General features: G+C 49.7%; 1 protein-coding gene and 1 long non-coding RNA gene across 4 annotated transcripts in view; one reads left to right on the top strand and one right to left on the bottom strand.

Moving 5' to 3' along the window:
- Positions 1-20,456, bottom strand: part of ADGRL4 (adhesion G protein-coupled receptor L4) — a 918,866-nt gene that overhangs the window by 77,259 nt on the left and 821,151 nt on the right. The window lies entirely within an intron of this gene.
- LOC138293159 (uncharacterized) overlaps positions 1-20,456 on the top strand; it is a 195,319-nt gene that overhangs the window by 115,693 nt on the left and 59,170 nt on the right. The window lies entirely within an intron of this gene.

The raw sequence follows: 20,456 nt of genomic DNA, 5'->3' as shown, positions 1-20,456 counted from the left end.
ACGAGTGGGCAAAATTTGTGTTTAAGGTCATGCAAAGATTTGGCAACACAGGAGACAGGTACGCAGAGAAAATTGCACCTGCTTGAACCAGTCCACTTTGCAAAATAGCCTACTGAATCGCACAAATGAGAAATAAGAGCTTGCCATCAGGTGAGGAGCTAGCACATTTTTATTTCGTAATATTATTCCCCCCACGTATAGCTTCTTGTGAACAAAGTTCAAAAGCAAGAAGCAAAAGAATAATCTTCATCCTACTGAATCTCAAAATAAGGGACATGTGGGTCAAAGTCTTCATCAAATGTGTACTTCATACTGGGCTGCCATTTCCTCCTCGTTAATACTTTCTTTGGAAAAAACAATATTGAATTTAGATATGCGTAGTATAAGGTCAACACTTTGGATAATGCTTGCCGATCTAGATGCCCACCAAACGAACATCCATAACTTCCGAATGTAAACAGTAGAAACGTTAGGGAGAATTGTATAACATCTTGTGTATGATTTGCGTCCAAAAAGTGAAACAAAAGGGGCAAAAAATGTATTTGCAATTTCCTTTTCCTGACAAAACTTATTTTGCTCCAGAACATTTCCTGAAAGTAACAAGTAGAAGTGTTTTTGCTGCTTTCCATTACTTTGAGAAAGGGGGGCTTTCCACAGGTGATACATTGGTGTTGCCATACTGCCATCCATGGTTTTTTATACAAAGCCTTATCTACTAACACTAGTAGACAGGGTTTTGTGCTTTAAGGTAGCAGTAAAAAAGGAAAGCTTTTTTATTTCTCCAAATTTTTCCAACTTTGTATGTGTACTTTCCTGTACAGCCACATCCAAAGTAGGAAACGTTTAAAGTTTGTGTACGCCTACACTTGCAATAGAAAACAGCTAGAAGTTAGACTGGCATCCTTGGTGTGATTTCCCCTTACTTTTTGCCTTCAGACCGTCTGTTTTTTCTGGCCGTAGGATTCTGCATACTTTACCACTGCTGCCCAGTTCTATAGTGTCTGTGCGATTTCCCTTAAACGTGGTGACATTGGCTTATCCCCAAATTACGTATGTAATTTACTTATAATTCTCAAGTAAAGTGCACTGCAGGTGGCTGGTAAATTAAATGCTACTAGTGGACCGGCAGTGCTGATTGCGCCACCCACTTAAACAGACCTTTAAACATGTCTCAGGCCTGCCATTGCAAGGTCTGTGTGTGCAGTTTTAAGCTGCCATGTCAACTTGGACTAATAAACCTTTGACCAGGCCCAAACCTTCTCCTTCATACATATAAGACACCATAGCTTGTTAGCCCGTAGGCAGCCCCAATGGCATAGTTGGACATGAACTATTGAGTTGTAAATGTCCTGGTAGTGAAAAACAATTAAATTCATTTTTCACTATGGCAATGTTCCTCTCTCCCATAGGATAACATTTATAAGTATAACTTCTAATTGAGAAGAGATAGATTTTCCAAGTTTGGTGTCTCTGGAATCACAATTTAGAATTACAACTTATGCTGAAGTTGGATTGTAAATTGCAATTCTGAAAATACCACTTTTAGAAGATTGGATTATCTTTCTTTTAGCCATTTTGTGCCTGCTGCCTGTCTGCTCACATCTCACGGTTGAGGGTGATAGCTGGGCTTTGTGTACTCCACCTAGACAGACACAAATCCTGGGCAAGATGGGATAGAGAAGCTGGTCACAGCCTCCCTTACAACTGGACAGGCCTGTCTGTCCACACACAAAGGACTGCATAACCCCCTGTAGCCAGGGCAGGAAGGGCAAGGACTCTGTGCACTTCAAAGTCATGTATGTGAAGTCTCCCCCACTTCAAAGGCCCAACTGGGGATAAGTACTGGACCTCTGACACCATAACTTCAGTAGACTTCTGGACCTGTCAGGAAGAAGGACTGCTGTGTTACTGGAGGCCTTCGACTCTGCTTGACTGCCGTTTTGTTGGACTCCTGCTTTACTGTGCTGACCTGTGTGAGCTGCCCTCTTGCTTGGGAGTGAGCAGGACTAGACCTGTATCTCTCCACCACAGAACCCAGAGTGACTCCAAGGGCTAGTCCTCCTGATCTGAAGTCACAGGGGCATAAAAGACGTCCAACCATTCTGCTTCTGCACCTGGACTCTATCCTCTGTGAGTCTGTCCTGCCAAACAGTGCCAACCCAGACCATGATCCTTTGAAGTGGGCCTAAGGTGTTTGCTCCAGCGGAACTGAAACATCCTCTGCTAAAGGAGCAGCACCAACACATTGCTGCTGTTGCGTGGAGCAGAACTGGTGCAACACTGCTACTGCATAAGTCAGAACCAACACAACTGACTCATATCATTGCATCTTGGGACCAGAGCAGTGCCTTCAGAACTGCCACTGTACAAAGCTTTCCCCAACACAAGCTTCTCATATCCCTCATCAACAGCAGCCTTCACTATGATGACTGACCTGCACATTGCCCCCACTGCATGGATTGGAACCAATCCACCATTTTAACTATGCTACGCATCCTTCACACTGGTCTCTGTATCTCAAGTGCCATTGTCAGAATCCTTGATGCGATGCATCCATATCTCACACTGCAGCCTCACTGTATCTCAGAACTGAAACATCGCCCCAGCTGCATGACACGTCTCTGTTTCAGACTCGTGTAACCCTCTGTGACAAGGATTTAAGGAAATTTTGTTCAGCGGGCCTAACTGGGTCCTGGTAACCGGCCCATCCTCCATCATGGCTGGTCTCAAATTTTGACTTTGTCCTGGTCCTGCATAACCAGAAATTTCCAAAGGGCGCTTTTTGTTTCTAAGTGCTGTCATACCGTTTAGTCTTTTAAAAATTCATAACTCACTTCTAACTTGGTCTGGGATCTTTTTTATGTGGTTTCTTCACTTTTTTAATATTCAAGTGTTGCACAAATACTTTACACATAGTCTTCTAGTCAAGCCTGACTGCTCAGTACCAAGGTAAAAAAGGGTGAACACAGGTTATTTTGTGGTTTGCTTGTGCCTTACCCAGACAAGAATCGTGTTTGCTGCTTGACCAGGGTTCACACCCTAGTTAACCAACTTCCCCATGGGCCCCATGTATCAGACGATTTTGCATTCGCAAATGGTGCAAATCGCAAAATTTGGCCTTTTGCAAATGCAAAAATGCCTTTCAGAATGTATGAAAGGCATTCGCAGTGCAATTTTAAGGAGTCGCTAAAATAGCGATTCCTTAAAATTGCGACCCCATTTAGAGAATCGCAAATTGTGATTCTCTAAATAGAAAATCGCAAACAAGGAATCCTTATTTGCGATTTCTTAAGCACATGTATCAAGCATTTCCTAAATGCGAATTGGGCATTTAGGAAATGCAATTACCACCAACAAAAGTTTGGTGGTAACCATGTGCAAATTTTCAAAATGCATTTTAAATGCATTTCTAAAATTGACATGTAGTGCACACATGCCCCTAAGGCATGTGTGTGCTTCACATGTCCGTAAAAATATTTTTGGGGTGCAGCAGAGGGGGCCTTAAGCCCCCAGCACCCTGGGATTTACATTTCCTAAATTGCGAATTCCTAACTGGAATTCGCAATTTAGGAAATGCAAAAACATTTGCAACAGGCCCATAGGTGCAAATGGGGTCGGATTCTCTATTTGCGATTCGGTAATAGCATTTGCGAATTTTAAGAAATGGCTATTACCAAATCGCAAAATACATACATAGCATTTTGCATTTCTTAAATAGCGATTTCTTAAAATTCGCTATTTAAGAAATGCAATTTCGTTTTTTGATACATCTGGCCCAATGTCTTATACTAGACATGACACAGACACATCTGCACTATGATATAAAGGTGTTTAGTTGGCAGTAGGTAGCCTGATTGTGTGAAAGCATCAGGAAGAGAGCAGGACAATGTTATATCTTAGTATACAAGGAGATGTCCTTCACTTTCCTCTCACACAAAGCAGTGTAGAACTTTTAGCTGCTGAGCTGAGTGGTGTGTCAACTTTGTAAATCAGCCCCTTTGGTTCCAGGTTCCATCCGCTTATCTAAGTAAACATTTTCTGTTTCTTCAGCGTTTAATAAAAATATTGGTTTAAATTGCTAAGGTTTGCATCTGTGAAGTCTTTTTCTGAATTCTATATGTAGCATGCACAGTGTGAGATTTTGATTCTTGTGGGCTTTCACCTCTCTCTTTCTGTGACTATTCGGTGCAGTGATTGAATTTACTAGATAGCCACTGAATTCAACCAAATCTTGAAACCAGCCTGCACTGGGTGATATTTAAAAGTGAAGCCGTCCTGCTTTTTAATCAAAGTAACTGAAAAGGATTCACACTATTCCAAGATTCAGTACCTGAGGAAATGAAATGACAATTCAAACTGTGCTCTTATTCATTACAGAAAACAGCCAGCACTGCCTAAGAGGAGTTCAATATTTTTAGAGGAATGAGAAGGGAAGTTAATTGATCCCTTGATTCACTTAATACTAATTTATTTTCCATGAAACAGTCTTGTGCTATTATCCAAGCAGTAATGCTGGAATAATTCGATGACTAGGGCAGGCCAGAGGCATCAGCTCACTACAATTATAGAAGTTCTAACATATCTGATGTTATTGAACTAGAAAATGTATCAAATGAGCAAAAGCAAGTGGGGAGTGTGCCCAAGATTGTGACTGGAGTGAACAAGGAGTAGAGACGCTCTGTGCAACTGAGCTAACAAAGCACCACCCTGATGGCTCCAGCCTGTTGCTGTGTGTATAAGTTAGTGCAGTGGACTTTACTAAGGCAGCCAGGCTTGCTGCATATGCGCTGGGGGGACTCCAGATCATTTCTGGACTGCCTGGGAACCATAACCAGGCTAGGAAGGCTTAAAGCCATGGCCTCTCCTGCATGCACCTCGCAAGTCACAAGAGTTTACCCTGGTGTTGCCATTGGCCTCTGATTAAGCCTGCAAACGAGGAGGGGGCATGGAAGGACCAGGGACCACACCACTTGGGGAATTGTGCTGCAGATGCCCAGAGAGAGCAACATGCATGGCAAGGCCATCAGGAGTGCTGTCTCCCCAAACGGTGTGCTGATGGCCTGGATCCACCGCGCTGCAGACAGTTGTCTATCACAAAGAGTGGGCACCGGGGGTCAATGGGGAACAATGGCTTTGCCGCAGCACTCAGCCTTACAGAGCACATGCAGAGCACTACTGGGGGTGACCTTTATGGGGCCCCCATGCCAGTGAGGATGCATACTGGTTGGAGTAAAGGGCCATGGCTGACCCCGATTAAAATACCCTGACCTCGACAATTTTCCCCAGCACCAGGACCAAGACTGGCAAACATCCAGGTCTGAGGTTCCCTCCCTCATTGGGGTCCTGCCAGTATCCTAACCCAAAGATGCAATACCCAAAGGTATAACAGCAGGTTGATAGACAATGTTTGGTTGGACTTTGCACCTGTTGTGCTGTATCTGATTGTTGTAGGTGTAGTGTGAGCCCTACCTTGAGGTTTCCTGACGCCCACCTGCATGTGAATGAATGGTGGGACTGTTTTTGGGGAAGCAAGGGGAGACCTCTCACAGTCCCTAATTCAACCCCACACTTAATGAATGCATAACAGAAGCACCCCCTTTTACCAACAGCAGAGAACTAGCGGAGCGTAGAGGCTCACTGCGCCCCAACTGGTTCACTGGACTCTGGAAGCAGTGGCAAGTTTATGTTTTGACCCTGTATCAACAGCTCCCCCCACCACTGGCTTGTAGCTTTGAGGTGATGATGAAGCTGTAATCCCCAGGAGTGGCAGGGAGGAGGAGGCCCCTGTCTGCCCCAGACTCCACATGGAGCCAGAGTGGGATGCCTCCCTGTTAGCAATGGAGTTTCTATTTGGCAGTGGTTTGCACTCTGTCCAAGTAGGGATCCTCACTCTAGCCAGGATAAGGGAGAGACACAGCTAAGATAACCCCTGCTCACCCCCTTGGTGGCTTGGCAGGAGCACACAAGCTATTCTCAGAGGCAACGTGTAACATATTTGCACATATAATGCACACAGTAATACAGTGAAAACACCACAAACGTACTCCATAACAGTTCAGAAAAATAACCAACCTTTTTCTGAGTAAAACAAGACCAAACTGACAGAAACCGAACATACATAAGCAAAGATATGATTTTTCAAAGATTAAATCTTAGTAAAGGCTGAGAATTACAATAGTTCCAACAGGGACTTCTTGACGGAGTCATTCCTAACAGTCTGACACCACTCGTGAGGGAGTACGGGCAGGTCATGGAGTCACACATATCCAAGGTACAGTACCTTGGAAAATGAGGAAACAAAGACGTTGCACGAAGACGGCGAGGTGAGATTTCACTGGACCCAATGTGGCATCCATTTCTTACTGCTACAGGGGAGATGAGGCATCAGTTCAATACTGCTAGGCAGGGGAGGCGAGGCATTGGTTCCTTACAGATGCAAGGGAAGTGATGCAACATCTTGGTGCGGCATTGGTTCCTTATGATCCAGCAAAATCGCTCTGAAGTCGATGAGTTTTGTTTCATCTTGGTTACACCAGAACTAATTCCCAAGGGCACAGGAACTGGATTTGGCACCATTTGCCAAGTCATGACTCTCAGCAAAAGAGCCCAGGTGCTGAAAGATGAAGTCTTTGATGCCGCTGAGACTTATTAACAGGAGGCAAGTTCAGTCCAAGCCCTTGGAGAACCTTTGGAAGCAGGATTTAGAAAGCAAAATCCAGTCCTTCCACTCTTATCACAGAAACAGCAAACAGCAGGCCAGCACAACAAAGCAACAGGCAGTCCCACCTACAGCATCCAGCTCTTCTTCCTGGCAGCATGTCCTCATTTCCAGAAGGATTCTAACTTTGTGATGTCAGAGGTCCGGTCCTTATACCATTTGTCTTTAAAGTAGGCAAACTTCAAAAAGGAGCTATTGTAGTGCACACAACCCTGCCTTTCTTGCCGTGGCCCCAGACACACTCCAGGGGGTTGGCAACTGCTTTTTGTGAGGACAAGCACTGCCCTATTCAGGTGGAAGTGTCAACTCTTCCCACCACTGTTGTTTAGGAAGACCCATCAGGAAATGCAGGGCACACCTCAGCTCCCTTTGTGTGACTGTCTATAGTGAACTTACAAGCAGCCCAACTGTCATCCTGTCCCAGATGTGTATTTCACATAAACGCAGAGGCACAGACTGTTTAAGCAAAAAAAGTGCCCACTGTCGAGAAGCGGCATTTGCAAACCTACTATCCAAGTACAAATTTCACCAAAAGAAGTATTTTAAAATTGTGAGTTCAGAGACCCCAAACTCCTAATCTCTATCTGCTCCCAATGGGAAACTACACTTACAAGATATTTCAAGGCAATCCCCATGTTACCCTATGGGAGAGATAGTCCTTGCAATAGTGAAAAATGAATTTAGCAATATTTCACTACCAATACATGTCAAACACCCTAGTACATGTCTTTTCAAATACACTGCAACCTGCCTATGGGACTACCTTGAGCCTACTTAAGGGGGTACATACATGTAGTAAGTGTGAAAGGTTTGGGCCATACAAATGGGTGCACTTGCCAAGTTAAACTGGCAGTTTACAACTGCCCACACAGACACTGCAGTGGCAGGTCGGAGATATATTTACAGGGCTGTTCATGTGGGTGGCACAATCAGTGCTGCAGGCCCACTAGTAGCATTTAATTTGCAGGCCCTGGGCCAACAGGGTGCACTATTCTAGGGACATTTTAGTAAATCAAATATGTTAATCATTGATAAACCAATCACTAATACAATTTAGAAAGGGAACACTTGCCCAGAGACCTAAAGCAAGTTAAAACTAAATTCAGCACAGGATCAAAACAGAAAGTCAGAAGTAAAAACAAGACAGGGGAAACCATGTCAAGAGTTGACAAGTCTAACATTCCCCATCTTGTCCACAAAAAGAGGGAGAACACTTCGATGAACTCCTAAAGACCATTAAGGATGTGAAAATTGCCCTGGAGCCCAACATGATGTACTAGTGGTTAATGTAGAACTGTCATGCACCAACCAAACAAAACTCAGAGGCAAGGCAGAGGTGAACAAATCAGCATTAGCTTGGGTACACCCCACACTGGAGATGCAGTCTCACATAAAGACTATCCAAACAGAAGTTTCATATTTGCGTGGAAGGGCTGAGAATGTGGAGGACCAGTCATGTCAGAATAATATTCGACTGGTGGAACTTCCAGAGGGGGCTGAAGGGCCCAACATGGAACTGTTCCTCAAGGACTTACTTTGGCAGATGGTACTGGGTGACAAAAGATCCACCTTCTTTTCTGTGGACAGGGCACACAGGGTTTCGGGCAGGATTCCCCCAGGGGTCACCTCACCTCAACCAATGTATGCCAGTAGTATGGTTTTGATGGTGTTGCAACTGCAAATGTAAGTCCAAGGTTGTTTGCAGGATGCACCGTCTGCATGCCCTGGATCCTATGCACTCTTTGTACATTTTGCCTGTATGAGAAATGGTAATAAAGAACCACTTGTTAAAAAAAGTGCGAAGTATGTGTTTGTTTGACCATTTCTCCCTTAGAATTCCAGTGGGCATTGCACATCAACTGAAAAATCAGCTAAAAAATCAGACTGCTGTTGTCTGAACCTTAGCTCTTTTCTATGGCAACACAAAGCATGACAAGTGGTACAATTTGCCAATTTGAAGGCCCACTCACTTTAATGGGTCATGGATTTCATATTACAGCAGACTTCCCTTTTGAGATAAACCTCACAGGAAAGTACTTTCCCCATGGCAACAGTTACATAACTGGGTTTCTGATTAATATCAATGGCAAAACAATTAAACACACTGATCCATGTGACCAAGTAATCTTTCAGGATATAACAGACAAGGTAAAGTTGCAGTCTTCACAAGGAGAACAGCTTGTCTACTTGCATACAGATAAGGCCATATGTTTCCCCTTGCCCATCAGCTACCCAGAAGCTCATTACCTAAATCCTGTGCTCATACTTTTGACTCTTAAGACCCTCTCATCACAAGAGAATGATTGATTTTACCAGACTCTTGCACTTCACCAAAACGTAGAAGATATTGCAATACCTGCAATCTAAATGTAGACATGTAGGGGGTCATTTCGACCCTGGCGGTCAGTGTTAAAGCGGCGGCCAACCCGCCAACAGGCTGGCGGTCCAAAAAATTGAATTCTGACCCTGGCGGGAACCGCCAACACAGGCCGCCGCTTTAACACTCCGACCGCCACGGCGGCACAAACAAACAGCGTGGCGGTCACTGCCAACAGCCAGGCGGCAGACAATGTACCGCCCACCCTATCACTACTCACCAATCCGCCACCTTTTCCGGGGAGGGAGCCCCGCCGATAAAAACACGGCGGAAACAGACATTTCAAATGGAAAACGCTCACCTCGACACACTCCACGCGGAATCGGGACAGCATGGAACCGGAACTCCACATCCTCCCAGCCATTGTCTTCCTGCTCTTCTTCCAGGATCACGAACGTCGCCGCAGACGACAACGGTGAGTACTGCACCTACGACACAGGGGAGGGGGGAGGAGGAAAGGTTACGGGCACACACATACGCCACACACCCACCCCCACCCTCACCCCCACCGAAATACCTACACACCAATGCAGATTAAAAAGTCAGAGTTACACCCCCAAACCCCCAAAACAAAAATGCAAAGACAAAAGGCAATGATTGTAAAAATAGAACTATATTATAGCAATAATTAAGTATAGCGAACTTAGCAATATATAAAGAATTATTACACCTCTAGAACTCTATATATACAAGTAGCAAAAGTCCGGCACAGTATTGCAAAGTTCAAATGTCCGTGGGCCAATGTGCAGCAACACATGGGCAAATCCCACACACAAGATCGAGTCCATTGGAGAGAGCACTGCTGGGGCATCACAAAAATAAAATACAGGCACCTCAGGGGGAAGGGAAGGGGGGGCACCTCAGCCACATGAGTCCACGACGCCAGATCCACGAAGGGCCTCCATGCCCACTGTGCCATCCTGGGGGGTGCAAAGCCACAGTCCATCAGGTGGATTACAGAGTCCACTGGTCATGGAGGAGGCATGGTGGGCAGAGTGCCTCGTGAAGCCCTGCCCGACACAGATCCGGGCCTGCCAATGGGCCAGCGGTGCTTGACAGGAGGGCCCAGCGGAGCGGTGCTTGACAGGAGGGCATAGCGGAGCGGTGCTTGAGATGAGGGCCCAGCGGAGCGGTGCTTGACAGGAGGGCCCAGCGGAGCGGTGCTTGACAGGAGGGCCCAGCGGAGCGGTGCTTGACAGGAGGGCCCAGCGGAGCGGTGCTTGACAGGAGGGCCCAGCGGAGCGGTGCTTGACAGGAGGGCCCAGCGGAGCGGTGCTTGAGATGAGGGCCCAGCGGAGCAGTGCTTGACAGGAGGGCCCAGCGGAGCGGTGCTTGACAGGATGGGCCCTGTTCAGCGGTGCCTGTCTTGGCGGGGCCCTGTTCAGCGGTGCTTCTCACAGCGTCCCCTGGTCAGCGGTGCTCCTCACGGCGGGGCCCTGTTCAGCGGTGCTCCTCACGGCGGGGCCCTGTTCAGCGGTGCCTGTCTTGGCGGGGCCCTGTTCAGCGGTGCTTCTCACAGCGGCCCCTGTTCAGCTGTGCTTCTCACAGCGGCCCCTGGTCAGCGGTGCTCCTCACGGCGGGGCCCTGTTCAGCGGTGCCTGTCTTGGTGGGGCCCTGTTCAGCGGTACTTCTCACAGCGGCCCCTGTTCAGCGGTGCTTCTCACAGCGGCCCCTGGTCAGCGGTGCTCCTCGCAGCAGGGCCCTTTTCAGCGGTGCTCCTCACGGCAGGGCCCTGTTCAGCAGTGCTCCTCACGGCGGGGCCCTGTTCAGCGGAGCTTCTCACAGCGGCCCCTGTTTAGCGGTGCTTCTCACAGCGGCCCCTGGTCAGCGGTGCTCCTCACGGCGGGGCCCTGTTCAGCGGTGCTCCTCACGGCGGGGCCCTGTTCAGCGGTGCTCCTCACGGCGGGGCCCTGTTCAGCGGTGCCTGTCTTGGCGGGGCCCTGTTCAGCGGTGCTTCTCACAGCGGCCCCTGGTCAGCGGTGCTCCTCGCGGCAGGGCCCTGTTCAGCGGTGCTCCTCACGGCAGGGCCCTGTTCAGCGGTGCTCCTCACGGCGGGGCCCTGTTCAGCGGTGCTTCTCACAGCGGCCCCTGGTCAGCGGTGCCTGTCTTGTGTTTCGAGTGAACCACACCTGGCCAATGCTTCCCGCTCAGTCAGCATCGGACCTTTCCGTTGCGGGGCCCTCCTGTGATGGAGTCCTGGGGCCCTGGGTCTCCTCCGATACCCCCGGAATGAGGCTGGTGGGGCCCTCATGGCCAGGTCGCCTGCTCCCTGCCTTTTGCGCTTTGCTGCCCTTGCCCTCCTTGGCAGACTCTCCGTGGCCCTTGGCTCCCTTACACGATGTGGCAGGTGACGGTGCAAGGCTACCCTCCTTGGGGGCAGGCGTATCAGGCCTGTCGCGCCTGCCCTTCAGTTTTTTGCTCCTCTTCCCGGGGGGGGGGGGGCTGGCTGTGCCTTTGCTGCTGGCCGATGTCCCTGCCCAAGGAAAGGGCGGACTCCAAAAACCAGGCACAACGTTCTTGGGAGTTGCTGGGCTGGTGGTGGCTGATGTGTTTTTGGAACTCTTACGAGATGGAGGGGGTGGGTCAGGTGAGGAAAAGAGGTTCACTTTAGAGAGGAATAGTTTTTTAGGAGCAATGGGAAGGGTAGCTGGGTATGGGAGTGGAGGAAGAGGATGTGGTTGTAGGAGAGTCAAGTCTGGTGTCTTTGGGTGCAGGTGCTTGGGCTGGAGGCTGTCGTGAGGTGGATGGCTGTTGGTTGGGTGCCTGCCTGCGTTTGTGTGGTTTGGAAGCGGGGGTGACAGACACACTGGGAGAGGACACAGGGGACGTGTACATGGCAGTGGGGGTGGTGACTGCACGTGTGCGGACTGGTCTGGAGGGTGTGCTGGTGATGGGTGTACTGGCTGATGGTGGTGTGCATGCAGGTGTGAGTGTAGACGTCACAGGGAGGGAGGAGGGAGACGAGGAGGTGGGGGACACAGAGGAGGTAGTGGCTGTTGGCATGTCTGCATCTGTATGTTGCTTGGGTGAATGCTTGTGTGTTCTGTGGTGCTTATGTCTGGAGGAGCTTCCCTTGGGTGTTGAGGTGTGTGCAGGCTGGTCTGTAGGTGTGGATGGGATAGGCAGAGGAACAGGGGAGTGGGACTGGGTGGAGGGAGTTAGAAGAGGGAGGCTGGAGACAGGGACAATCGCTGCCGTCAGTGCTGAGGCCAGAACGTTGAACGATCGCTGCTGGGCAGCCTGACCCGAATAAAGGCCCTCCAGGTATGCATTGCTTTGATGCACCTCCCTCTCCACACCCTGGATGGCATTCAAAAGGGTAGACTGCCGAACAATGATGGTCCTCAGGAGGTCAATGACCTCCTCACTGAGGGCAGCAGGGGTGACTGGGGCAGGGCCTGAGGTGCCTGGGGCGAAGGAGATGGCCGCCTTCCTGGCCGTGCGGGCACGGACCGAAGGCCGAGGGGCTGCTGGGAGGGCGGAGCTGGTGCGCTGGGTGGCGGCTGTACCTGTAGTATCGGTGGGCCTGGATGTTGCCGCCACCGCAAGGGAGCTCCCATCCGAGGACGTGTCGGTGTCACTGACGTCTGCACAGGTCCCCGTGGTGGAGCCCCCCTCGCCCTCCGTCTCACTGGTCATGTCGGAGTCCGTTGTATGGCCCTCCGGGGCCATGTGAGATGCAGCTCCCTCTTGCGCCGATGCCACTGCTCCTCCGCCTGATGATGCTAATGCACCCATTCACAGAAAAACAAAGAAAATGGGGGGGGGTGGAGAAATAAAGACAAGTTGAGTGCATGCATTGGGGACACCGTTGGCGGAGAGGACAGACACAGAAGCCCCCTGCACTACGCTGCGCACTTGGGGTACACTACTCATTCACTGGGACATGCCCTACAAGCCTATGGGCGACAACTGCCCACACAGAATACACAGGTCCATGAATAGTGTTACTAGGCATCCTACAGAGGTGGGGGGCGGGGGCACAGGACCATACCTCACGGAGGGGCCTAGCCTACAGAAATCGCCCTGGCCTAGGGATACCCACAGCCCTCCTCCCCCACCCAGGCACCTCCACTGCCCGCAAATATAGCTGAATGTGCTGGTACTCACCCCCTTGTGTCTGCTGTGATGTCCTCAAGCGCCCATCTAAATCGGGGTAGGCCACCGCCAGGATCCGGGACATCAGGGGGGGTCAAGGTACGACTGGCACCCCTCCTAGGTTGGGAGGCCATCCCCAGCAGAGCCTCGGCGGTCTTCCTGCTCCCGCGGCGGATGTCCTCCCACCTCTTGCGGCAGTGGGTGCCCGTCTGTTGTGGACCCCCAGGGCCCGGACGTCCTTGGCGATGGCACGCCAAATATCGATCTTCTGATGGGCGCTGACCTATGTGACATGTACAGGGGGGGAAAGAAACATCATCACTTTTCTGCATGCTCGATGTCAGTGGCCCCCCCTCCCCAAACTTGCCATGTGGCACATGCTCTCATCTGTCGTGCCATGCATTCCTAATTCGCTCCCCTCCCCTCCATCGTACATCCACCCCACTCATCACAGGCATTGCCCACTATGCATTGGCCCCCGTGTACTCACCTGTTGGTCTGGAGGACCGTAGAGTAGCGCATACTGGGGGAGGACCCCGTCCACGAGCTTCTCCAACTCTTCGGAACTGAAGGCGGGGGCCCTTTCCCCAGTCGCAGCAGCCATTGTCACTTCCAGACCGAGGTCACAGCAGCACTTGCAGTATAGGTCCTCTCCTGTGGATGCTCAGGTCTCGTGTGATTAAGCAGAGAGAGAATGGCGGTCACGCCCGCGGCGGTGGGTACCGCGGTGGTGCGTACCGCGACCGCCGGCGCACATCGTCATTGGCTCCTGAAACCCATAGGGTTCAATGTTAACCAATGCTGCTTTGCGCCGCGGTCTTCGACCGCCTACCGCCACGGTGTGCCACGCCAGCGCAATGACCTCACTTCACATTGTCACACTTCACAGGTCAGGCAGCCGCCATTTCAAGGGCCCACATGGCTTAATTCCTACTGCGTCACACATGGCTAGGCCTTGCATTGACACTCATACAAGCCATTCTATCCAGAGAGATTCGTGTACTGTGCAGGCTGTGGGAACTTACCTGTGGGTTGATTGACTCTGTGCTCCATGTTGTCCTTCCTAGGCACCGTCCGCTGGGACTTGCGAGGAGACGGAGGAATGTTTCCGTGTACAGACCGCTAGTGGACCTGTCGACAATGGAAGAACGACATGTCATACTCACCTACAGACTCAACAGTGCCACTATACAGGAACTGTGTGCCCAGCTGGAGCCAGACCTGATGTCACCCATCTGCCAACCCACAGGGATTCCGCCTCTAGTGCAGGTGCTGTCAGTACTCCATTTTTTGGCTAGTGGATCATCTCAAACTACAGTGGCCATTTCATCTGGGATGTCTCAGTCTATGTTTTCAATGGTATTGTCCAGAGTGTTGTCTGCCCTGATGAAATACATGCGGAGCTACATCATTTTCCCTGAGGTGGGTGACTTGCCTACAGTGAAGGGTGATTTCTATGCCCTTGGACACATTCCCAATGTCATTGGTGCCATTGATGGTACCCATGTGGCTTTGGTCCCCCCAAAAGACAATGAACAGGTGTACAGGAACCGAAAAAGTTATCATTCGATGAATGTCCACGTGGTCTGTTTGGCTGACCAGTACATCTCCCATTTAAATGCCAAGTTCCCAGGGTCAGTGCATGACGCGTACGTCATGCGAAATAGCAGCATCTGTCGCGGTTCTCAACGGTCTTACCCTCGCAGCGGAGAGGCGTAGGGGAACGGTCCTTGTTCCGACGGGTTCTGCTCTGGCCGAGGTAGGGGCGACCCCTTCCGGTAGCCACGGTGCTGTTTGGTATGAGCGAACCACTACAGTCCGTGCCCTCCAGAAGGAGTCCCAGAGGAAAAACCCCAGTAGGGTAAAAAACCTCCACAGGAACTCCCTGAAACGAAAGGAGGACACCAGGGTATTAGGACCGCAGTTCAGGAAGGCAGGAAAACAAAGCAAATCAGGAACAGACAGGATTCGCAGAAGGATATCAAATAGGAGCGTGACTATCACCAAGGAGTGTTGCAACGCAATGAACAGGCAGTTGGAATCCCCTTAAATACCCCTGGACAGGAAACAGGAAGTAGAACACCGCCATCTTGGATTGGGGAAAAGAAAACAGTAATGAATTAGGTATGTGTGTTAGACAATGCATGCTGGGTAGAGAGGAAGTGGTAAGCATGCTGGGAAGAGAAAAAAGGCAAGTATAAAGAACCCCCAGTGTAAGGGTTCGGTTTGTCCTAGGAACATCGGTAAGTGGTGGTGGGCAAGTGAATACATGCAAGAGAAATAAATGTTAAGCGCATAATGCGCTGTGTGCGGCCATGCCTGAAACCCCCTCGGGGTTTCAGGCTCTGCCGCGTCTGCCTTTAAGGCAGAACTTGAAAAAGGGGGAGCGGCGAGCGCCGTGACCCCCAGACCGGCTCCCTGGAGCCTTTATGGCCCTCGCCGGAGCCGCGGCGACCCCCGCGACCTGGGTGTCTGCCTCGGCGTCTACCGCGGCCCGGGCGTCGGCCGCGGCAAAATTAACGTGCCGCGCCGCGGCAACCTGAGCCCGCGGCCGCAGCGAGCGCTGCGGTGTAACAGTATGCCCCCTCCCCGAGGCCCCGGGTTTGTGAGGGAAGAGCCGAAAAAAGCGGCGGATTAAAAGAGGAACATGGACTGAAGAGGCATCCTCCCAGGAACACTCACTCAAAGGGTACCCCTTCCAATGAATAAGGTATTGGAGGCGCCCATGGAAAAATCGAGAGTCACAGACCTCCTGCACTTCGTATTCAGGCACATTGTCAACCAACAAAGGAGGGGGACAGGGCAACTGCCTATGAAAGAGATCAGGACGGTAAGGTTTCAGTTGCGAGACATGGAATACTGGGTGGATCTTCCATGTCCGAGGTAGGCGAAGACGCATGGACACTGGGTTGATCTTCTTGAGAATGAGAAAGGGACCATAAAAGCGGGGCTTGAATTTGTTTTGGGTGAGTCGGAGGGGTAGGAATCTAGAGGAGAGCCAGACCTTATCATGGACTTGATATAGAGGAGCCGCACAGCGTCTCCTATCTGCTATTGTCTTCATGCGGGACTTGGTGGACACAAGGTTAGAATGGATAATTCGCTGTATACCCCGTAGCTGTCGAACGAAAGAGGAGATGGCAGGAAGGTTGGAGTTGTCTCTCAGGGGAGTTGGGAAGGCCATGGGATGGAAACCATAGGAGCCATAGAAAGGAGAGACTTTAGAGGCACTGTGTAGAGAGTTATTATAGGAGAATTCGGCAAGCGGTAAGTAGGGAGCCCAATTACTTTGTGTAGCGTTACAGAAGCTACGTAAGTACTGCTCGAGACCCTGATTGAGTCGTTCTGTTTGTCCATTGGTTTGAGGGTGGAACCCGGATGACAAGGCCACCTGGATCCCCAAGATCTTGCAGAATTGGTTCCAGAAACGGGAGATATATTGGGGACCTCTGTCTGATATAATAACTTGGGGTAGCCCATGTAGCCTGAAAATTTCTTGAGTAAAGACCTGACTTAACTCCTTTGCCGTGGGTAACTTTCTCAAGGCCGTGAAGTGGGCCATCTTGGTGAAGGAGTCCACAGTTACCATTATGACGTGGTTTCCCATTGAGGAAGGTAAGGCGCACATAAAATCGGTGGATATGGTAAGCCATGGGCCTGGGGGAACAGGTAATGGGCGGAGTAAGCCCACAGGTCTGGTTCGGGGTGTCTTGGCTTGAGCACATGTAGGACAGGATAACACATATGCCTCAGTGTCAGCCTTGAGAGTTGGCCACCAGAAAGAGCGAAGCAAAAGATCTTGAGTCGCTTTCACTCCTCGATGACCCGCAATAGGAGAATCATGGCACATGTGTAAGGCTTCGATTTGCACTGTTTTAGTGGGTAAAAACAGGGCCTTATCATGATAATAGTAGTCATGATCTATGTGCAGCTGTGGACGTAACCTCTTTAGTTCTGTTTCGTGTAGACGGGCATATTCAGACTTAACTTGATCTAAAAAGGTCTGTGCTACCCCTATGATTTTATTGTTGTCGAATAAGTTTTGAACCGCGGAATCACCGCACCCAGGATAACGTCGGGACAGGGCATCCGCCAGGATGTTCTGAGAACCAGGGATGTAGGTGATATAGAAATCATACTGGCTGAAGAAGAAGGCCCATCGAGCTTGCCGGCTATTTTGGCACTGGAAATTTCTTAAACACTGTAGATTTCTATGATCGGTCCGGGCTTCGAAGGGCTCCTTTGATCCCATCAAAAAGTGTCTCCATTCAGTGCACGCGACCTTTAAGGCGAGTAATTCGCGTTCTAGCACGGAATAGTTTCGCTCAGAATCAGATAGAATGTGGGATAGATAGAATACAGGGTGTTCTAGGTCATCATCGTCTTGTCTTTGTAACAAGGCAGCCCCAATGGCTCTTTCTGAGGCGTCTGTGACAACAATGAATTGTTTGCTAGTGTCTGGGTGTCGAAGAATAGGGGCTTGACTAAAGGCTTTCTTTAAGTCCTGAAAAGCTGACTCAGCGCCTGGTGTCCAACAAAAACCTTTCTTTAGGTGTTCCTTTTTGAGGGTTTGAGTAATGAAGCTGGTTCTCTGGGCAAAGTCTGCTATGAACTGCCGGTAGAAGTTGGCTAGTCCCAGAAAACATTGAGTCTCCTTGATGGAAGAAGGAGATGGCCAGTTCAATATAGCCTGTACTTTGTCTGAGTCCATGGCAATTCCGGTTTGGTCTATACAGTATCCCAAATATTTCACTTCTATCTGATCAAATTCGCATTTTTCAGGCTTACAGAACAAATGATGTTGTCGGAGTCTTTCTAAGACTTGGTGGACGTGTTTGGAATGTTCCTCTGGATGAACCGAATAAATTAGGATATCGTCAAGATACACTACCACTGTTTGTTGCAAAAGATCAGAAAAGATAGAATCCATGAATCTTTGAAAGATGGACGGGGCATTAGTGAGTCCGAAGGGCATTACTCTATATTCGTAGTGACCAAAAGGTGTTCTAAAGGCGGTCTTCCACTCATCACCTTCTCTGACTCTTAGCAGATGATAGGCTCCTCGGAGATCCAGCTTAGTGAACCTCTTGGCTCCTCTGACTGCTTCTAAGATGTCTTTGATGAGGGGTAGCGGATACCGGTCTTTGATAGTGATCCTGTTTAACCCTCTGAAGTCGATACAGGGACGCAGGTCTTTGGTTTTCTTTGGTACAAAGAAAAGAGGAGCCCCGGCGGGTGAAGAGGAGGGAGTTATTAACCCACTTTGTAGATTCTCATCTAGGTACTCCTTCAGAATTTGTTTCTCTGGTTCGGTGAGGGAGTACATCCGCCCAAAAGGAACTACAGTGTCTGGCTCTAAAGAAATGGCACAGTCGTATTCTCTGTGGGGTGGCAATTCAGGTCTTTCTGGCTTCTGGAATACATCGATATAGTCCTGATACTGTCTGGGAACTCCCTGTAGAACATTAATGGATCCTCCCACCTGGGCAGGTGCTGTTGAGAGACTTTTTGGGGACCAATAATCCCCGGCCGGATAGCAATGGTGTTGACAAAAATGGGAGGATAACGAAATGGTTTTTGTTTCCCAGTTGATGTAAGGATTGTGCCGTGTAAGCCATGGAATTCCCAGGATCATGACATGGTGTGGTGATGAGATTAAGTCAAACGAGAGAATTTCCTGATGTTTACCGAACTGTAAACAGAAAGTAGGGGTGGTGTATTGTACCGGTCCAGAGGCCAAGAGTGACCCATCAACAGTATGTACCTGTTCTGGTATTTCTTTGGGTATTTGTGTTATTTGTTGTTCTTTGGCCCAGGTTTCATCTAAATATAGGCGACTGGCTCCGCAATCCAATAAAGCCAAAGTTCTTGCTTCGCGGCCATCAGTTAAATGGAGGATAACTGGTAAGAGAAAAAGAGCAGTTCCTTCCTCCCTGGAAGAGCAAATAGAAGGTATATCACGATATCCCATCCTCACCCTTCTTACTGGGGACGGGAGTTGGCATTTCCCAAGGGCTTGGTTGGACGAATGGGGCAGGCGCGAATTAGGTGACCAGCTGCACCACAATATAGGCAAAGCCCCTTCCTTCGTCTATGTTCCCTTTCGCTGGCGGATAGAGGTCCGCGAGCTGTGTCAATCTGCATGGGCTCTTCCTCGGTATTCCCTTTGGATTCAGGGCGGGCTTCCTCGGAACGATGGGCGAAGGGACGAGATGGTACTGAGTGAAAAGGCAAACGACTCTTCTTTTTCTCCATTCGTCGTTCATTTAACCGATACTCTATAGTTAGTGCTTGGTCCATCAACCCTTTGAGGTTTTCTATCCTGGCAGAATGTACTAGTTCATCTTTGATGTCCTCTCTTAGACCTCTACGGAAGAGTGTCACCAAGGAACGTTCCACCCAGGTTGTTTCTGCAGCTAATTGTCTGAAACGGGTGATGTATTGTAATACATCCTGACTCCCTTGTTGGACTTCGCAAAGAGCCTCTTCTGCTGACGCCTCGAGTCCAGGGCGTTCAAACATCTGTTTAAAAGTAGTGATAAAGGTGGAATAATTAGATAGACAGGGATCGTTTCTGGTTACTAGAGGTGTGGCCCAGGCCAAGGCTGGTCCTGATAAGGCACTAATCAAATACCCCACCTTGGTCTTATCTTGTACAAATTGCGAGGGGCGAAAGGCAAAGTACACCGTTAAGGCATCCAGGAATTCTTTTAATGTGGTGGAATCCCCGGAAAATCGAGGTGTAGAGGCGGCTACTGCAGGGACATCTGTGGTCCTGGAGGCAAAGGTTTGTCGATAAACAGTATTCTCAGTACGTAATTGCTGGAGTTCTTGAGCCTGTTGTTGTATCGTCGCCAGCAGGTCCTGGTTAGTAGGTTCCGTGTTTACCACTGGGTTATCCATAGTTCCGGACTGCAACAGGAATTGTAGGCGTTGCAATCTGTCGCGGTTCTCAACGGTCTTACCCTCGCAGCGGAGAGGCGTAGGGGAACGGTCCTTGTTCCGACGGGTTCTGCTCTGGCCGAGGTAGGGGCGACCCCTTCCGGTAGCCACGGTGCTGTTTGGTATGAGCGAACCACTACAGTCCGTGCCCTCCAGAAGGAGTCCCAGAGGAAAAACCCCAGTAGGGTAAAAAACCTCCACAGGAACTCCCTGAAACGAAAGGAGGACACCAGGGTATTAGGACCGCAGTTCAGGAAGGCAGGAAAACAAAGCAAATCAGGAACAGACAGGATTCGCAGAAGGATATCAAATAGGAGCGTG

Source organism: Pleurodeles waltl, chromosome 4_2 (genome assembly GCF_031143425.1).
Source record: "Pleurodeles waltl isolate 20211129_DDA chromosome 4_2, aPleWal1.hap1.20221129, whole genome shotgun sequence".
NCBI lineage: Eukaryota > Metazoa > Chordata > Amphibia > Caudata > Salamandridae > Pleurodeles > Pleurodeles waltl.
This window is presented reverse-complemented; position numbering and strand designations above follow the sequence as displayed.